The sequence below is a fragment of the Crocodylus siamensis genome, chromosome 6, assembly GCF_052110815.1.
Source record: "Crocodylus siamensis isolate JL-2025a chromosome 6, ASM5211081v1, whole genome shotgun sequence".
Taxonomy (NCBI): Eukaryota; Metazoa; Chordata; order Crocodylia; family Crocodylidae; genus Crocodylus; species Crocodylus siamensis.
Window position 1 is genome coordinate 26,689,531 of NC_143400.1, and position 6,000 is coordinate 26,695,530.

At 50.2% G+C, this 6,000-nt stretch overlaps 1 protein-coding gene across 5 annotated transcripts in view; it reads right to left on the reverse strand.

The window, feature by feature from the left end:
• LOC149861905 (uncharacterized) overlaps window positions 1–5,488 on the reverse strand; it is a 37,079-nt gene extending 31,591 nt beyond the window's left edge. For 2 of the 5 annotated variants that reach the window (XR_016443223.1, XM_090054673.1), the window contains exon 1: window positions 1,020–1,735. The gene's annotated coding sequence lies outside the window, so the exon portion shown is untranslated. The other 3 variants (XM_090054677.1, XM_090054676.1, XM_090054675.1) reach the window with 3 other exon arrangements.
• Between the last annotated feature and the right edge of the window lie 512 nt (window positions 5,489–6,000).

A 6,000-nucleotide genomic window follows, 5' to 3' on the forward strand; every position in this document is an offset into this window, starting at 1 on the left:
TCCTCAGAGTGGTGAGCATGTGCCCACTATGGCAGGAGTCTGGCACACGTGCCATGAGTGGCACAGGCAGCCTCTGCATGTGACACGTAGGGGACTGGAGAGGGGACAGGCAGTTCAGTGGCAGATAGGGCAGGGGGCAGAAAGCAGAGCAGCAGATGGAGCAGGGAAAGGGGATCAGAGTGACATGTGGAGAGAGCATGAGTTTAATTTGTGGCATGTCTGCCAAAAAGGTAAGACAACCCCGGTGCCAGACCATACACCCAGAGAGTGACATAGTCCACGTGCTAGGACTGGGAAGAGCGGGGAGTCCAGCCCAACCCCGCCCAGCTTTATTCCACCCCTGTCATAGCTTCTCCAGCACTTCCCAGTCCAGTACCTGCCACAGGTGGGTTGCTGTGAACCCAGCCTTTAACTTTCCGATTCAGCTACGGTCTCATCAGGCCCCCCCAACATCTTTACTGGAGGGAGGAAATAGGGATCATTAGCCTTTTGCTGCACACCTAAACACCTGAAAAGACCGTGCAGGGACAAAACAAAGGTACTTTTGTAGCCCCTGGGCTCCTCGTCTCAATACCAGCAGCTGGGAGGCACGGGAGTGTCTTGCAGAATTGCTCACCAGAATCATTTCTGACATCAAGGCACATTGAACATAGGGATTTCATTGCTGTCTGCTATTATAAATGATGCAGCGGCCAGAACTGTGACCCCCAACCCCAGCGCCCTGCCTCCTCTCGGCATAGATCTGTCTCTCTCATCCTCCCAGCTCCCTGCCCTCGTTCAGCACAAACACACCTCCTCGCCCATCCCTGCACCCAGCACAGATACACCCTGCCTGACCCCTGCTTTTGGCTTTCGTGGATGCAATAAGCACGTCAGGTCTCAGAGGCAGCTGCACAGGGTGGGGAAAAAAGCCATTTTGTCAAGACAGTATCCAGGATGGGGCTGTCCCCCTTGCAGCCCACTTGGTGACACTGCAGGGGCGGCCCCCCTCTCCCTTTGGCCCCTGCAGGGGAACATACCTGGGGGCTCCTGCTCCCCTGCTCCAGCCTCCAAGTCTCCCCTGTCCCCTCCGTCTCTGCAGCAAACACCACGTCCCACCACCACCTTCTCTTCCCTGAGCTTGGGATTCCTGGACACCCACTGCCAGCTACCCTGGCACCCGGCTGCAGGGGTGTGGGGGTGCTGGGGATGTCCCTATGCGATGCTGATGGGCTGGTCCTTTCCTAGGAAGTGACAAGGCTGCTGGAGCAGGGTTAGTCCCACCTTTGCAAACCTGGGACTGGCCAGGCTTCCTGTCAGTCTGGAGCAAACCCCACCCTTGCCATCCATACCGGGGTCGGATCCTATTGCATTCCTGTTGCTCGCTCCCAGCTCTGCTTTGGAATCTCCCCTGGCAACAGCTGCAGCTCCCGGGGCCTGCATCCAGACAGCCCAATGATGGGCACCATGCAAAACCTGAAGGGAAGGCAGGGGAGTCCTCTCCATCGTGACCAGGCACCCACCGGACCCGAAAGGCTTCTGATCTCCACCCGGCGCTCTCTGAACCCGGGCATCCCCAAGGAGGGGGGTTTGAGCCGGGCACGACACAGACCAGATATGCACTCTCTGATCAGCACTAGACACTGTACAGACACCCAGTGATGGAGCTTGATTTACTGTATTTATATTCCTTCCCATTCCCATCCAAACCGCTCAGAGCAGCTGACCATAAAAAGACAGACACCCCCGACACCAGTCCGAGTTACCTTCCTGCTTTCCATCAGCAGCTGATCTGGTAGTTCAGTGGGATGATGTTTTCATAGAAAATTTCTCGCTGTCAAATGAACGTTGTCTTCCCTTGCTCATAACATGCCTGGTGTTTCTCACCCGGTCCCTTTTGACGTCTTTTTAGGGGACCCCATACTTGGGATGGCAAGGTAAATTGTAAAATACGGCTAGACTTCTTTACATTTGTTTTCTGAAATAACCCCAAATCAATTCCACCAATAAAGCCTTTATATACAATGCTACTTTCCACCTTAGGTAGTAGGGTTGAAGCCAATTTTTTCCACAAAAATAAACTACCATTCAGCCAAGTCCTTTACAGGCACCTTTTTTCCGCAATGAAAACAACAAGGAATAATAGTCTCGTCCCATGCCATGGCACTAAGGAGCTGGGCACTGCACTGTCACACAGGCCCCTGCTGCATATTACATATATTATACAATTAACTGGCTGACTGAACAATAAATTCAGACTGCCCACACTTACACTGTAATTATCACTCCATAGAAATGTCCATCCAGCTATAAAAAGAGCCAACCAGCTGCAATGTCAGTGCTTGGAAATGTGTAACACCTTTGTAGTTGGTTTTCTAGCCAGCTTTGATTTGAACATGTGGCAAGGCCCACCGTGACCAAGTCTGGGGTGCTCAAATGCACAGTGATAGAGATCCAAGCCCCATTTCACTGGCTGCTCTCCGGCCTGACGGAGCAAGGATCAGGGCAGTCTTTCTCCACAGCAGCCAGAGGTGTGACTGTAGCACAGATAAACATGCACCAGCTAGCTGACTTCAGTAAATATCCAGAGTTTTCGGTGGGTTTCCACAGTCTGGGAGGAAGGTGCAGTACTGCCCCACCTGCACCTCTCTAGGTACCTGAGCTGGCTAGCAGAAAGCTGATTCTTGAATGCCTCCCCAGAAGGTACACACTGGGAGCATCTACACAAGACACTTTAAGGTGCATTAGCTTAAATTTAAGGTGGATTAGGGCGAGCATCTACACGTGTGCTCCCTTACTGTGCTTTAAAAATGGCAATTTGGGGCTAACTTTGCCTCCATTTTATACCTGCAGGTATCAAACCTGCCCGTGGATAGTTAAAGCACATTAATGTATGTGTAGATGCGTTAAAGTGCATTAACGCTGTGTGTGTGGACTAACTTGGGACTATCTTTAGTCCCAAGGCAGTCCACACACACAGCATTAATGTGCTTTAATACCTGCATGGGTACACTCCTGCCTAAAGCCGCTTAATGCACTTTAAGGTAATGCACATTAAATTTAGGCGTACTTAAATACACATGTAAACACACCCATTGAGATGCATGGCCCCAGCATCAAGCAGCCTATCAGGGGAGAGACAAGGGGTGTATTGTCCCTATTTCACAGACTCAAGGATGTCAAGACTATAGGGGACCTTGAGACCATTCAGTCTGCCTTCCTGCATAACTCGAGCCATGGAAGAAAGCTGACCTGACTTGCCTAGAGTCACACTGAGCACCCGGATCAGAGCCTCCCCACCCTGAAATTACACCCTGTGACGATGTTTTGGTGCCTGTGTGGGTGATCAGCCAGACTCAAGCCCTCAGGTCTGCCTCGCATGTGGTCTCCATATCTGCACTCTTATGGTCTGTCCTCCCCAGCTTGGCCCTTTCTTATTCCCCCCTTCATCCCAGTGTCCTCCTACATCCCTGGGTTTCTCATCTTTGCACTTTCACCCAACCACTCCCAGTCTCCCATCCGTAGGCTCCTCTGATAATCTGCATCTCCTAGTCCCATTTCCCCTCTCCCTGGCTCCCCATCTGCCAGCTCCTTACACAGCCTGTCCTATTTTCCTCCCCTGCTCTGTCTGCTGTGAATTCCCCCACTTCCCCTCCAGCCCTAAGCTTTCCCCCTTCCTGGCTCTTCATTCAATTGCAGCTTCTTCCATCCTGCTTCTTTTCCTACCGTTGCAAGACTGCTGGTGAGAGTCAACCAGGGACAATCCAGCTTGGGTCCTGGCAGCTCCAGGAAGAAAGTCATTAAGTTTCTCTATGGGGATGTTCAAAGGCAAGTGCTGCAGTGGGATAAAAATATGTTTTCTGGGGAGGGAATCTGGAAGAAGTCCAGCAACCAGACTCTAACATCTCAGCTACGCAGGCTCTCAGATGCTTGTAACTTGGCCAGAAGTCACAGAGTGAAAGTCTCCTCTGTGACCCCAAGGTAAGCCAAGACAAGAATGAGCTTTCTGGCAGAAAGATGGGATTTGTAGTCCTGAGAATGTAGAGAGACACCAGGTTGGGTCAGGTCCACCTCACCCTTTCTCCAGGCTCTCATGGTAGCAGACACTAAAGGGGAGAGTATTTGAGTAGGGCCTACCCAGACAGATCTGCCCTCTGCTCTTCTACCCTTATAGCTCCTAGCACATAGGCACCTAGGAAGGCTTTGCCCTTTCTACCACTATCACAGCCCTACTCTCATGTTTAAATACCCACCAACAGACCTGCGTGGCACAAATCTGTCCAATCTACCTTTGGACTCAATTATATTGTTGACATCTACAACTTCCTGCAGCAAGGAGTGCCACGAGTTAATTGCCCACTGGGTGGGGGAAAAAAATCTTCCTTGGATTTCTTTTAAACCCGGTACCTAATCATTCCCTTGGGTGTTCCTAAGTTTTGATACTGAGAAAAATGGCAAATAATATCTCCTTATGTACTTTCTCTGCTCCACACCATTCATGATTTTAATAGGCCTCTGTTAGACTCCCAACCCAGTCCTCTTTTCAATAGCCTATTTCAACTATCCTCATCTGGAAGCCTCTCCATGCCCCTTGCTCATCTTTGTTGCTCCTCTCTTGTACCTTTTTTACCTCTATTACCTCCTTTTAGAGGTGTCTCTTGAAGGTGGGAGAACCAGAACGACATGCAATATTCAGGGTGTGAGCACCCCAGTGGCAGAATGACATTTCCATGCTGACCCCCGAGATTCATCAACTCCCCCAAGGATCTCAACTTCCATGTGGTAAAGAGCCTGGTACACTACCAATGACCTTAAGAGCAATGCCACCTCGAGTTTTGTTCTCCTGATAGGGTTGTCCATGGGAGCAAGGTCCAGAATGAGGTTTCCAGTCTAACCGTGATCCAAAAATAAAAGTCCTCGGTGGCAGAGCAGGCGGATAAGAAAGAGTACTTCGCATCGGCTGCAAAGGGGGATGATGGCTGCAGTGGTATGGTCATCTAGATATTCCTTGCCATTGGATTAAAGTTTTCCTTCCTACAAAGTATGGTGTGGTTGCTGATGTGCAACAGCATCCCCAAGTTAAAAGACACACGCAGGCACCTTCCTTTCGTGGCAACAATGACATCATTATCCTGCTCCTTCACAAATGCCCTATTTTGCATATACTGTGCCCCTCTGCTGTCTGCATTGGACAGATAGGGTACTCCCTACATGAAAGAAGGAGCGGGCACTGCCTTGACATCAATCCCAGAAAGACATGCAAGACCATGGCAGAAGACTGTAACCTCCCTGCACCCTCCATCACGGACTTCAGAGTGGTTCCTTTTCAACAACGAAACTTTGAAAAGTGACTAGGACGTGAAAGAAGAAGTCATCCACAGTCTGGATTTTGTTAAGCTTGATTTCAGCAAAGACTCTGGATTCTTATCCCATTATCTGGAATAGCTTTTGTAACCTGTGTCCCTCAGTGGATTAACTGCCTTGTTGATCCCTTTTTGCTCTCTTCAACCCACCCTCCCCAGCCTAAGCAGTGACCCCTCTCTGCATGCCTTCCTTCTCCTTACCCTTAAATGTGTCTGGGGTGCAATACCTAGAGTATTTAAATGACTTTTGTCCTCCCTATATAATACCCCTGCCTTTTTCCTGTGTTTCCCCCCCACCCCCAATCCTCCTCTTAATAATTCCTGGCACCTGATTTGCCTTTTTGATGACTGCTAATACTGTGCTGATACTATCCACAATAACACTGAGACCTCTCTTGTTCAGGAGCAGGAGCCCTAGCTTGCAGGGCCAAAGTTCAGTCCCCTCCTTGCTCATGAACTTCCCATGAGAGAAGGGAGCAGGCCGCAAAGCTGATATATCGTTGACCCTGGGTGCTGCACCCCAGACATAGCCCTTGGCTAGGGGGCCTGGAGTAGTGAAGAACAGCTGGGAATGTCTTCCTCAGTGGCTCTGCCCTGGGATTTAGGATGAAGTTCAATGCAGACGAATGCAAGCTGTTGCACCGGTGGGGAGAAAAAA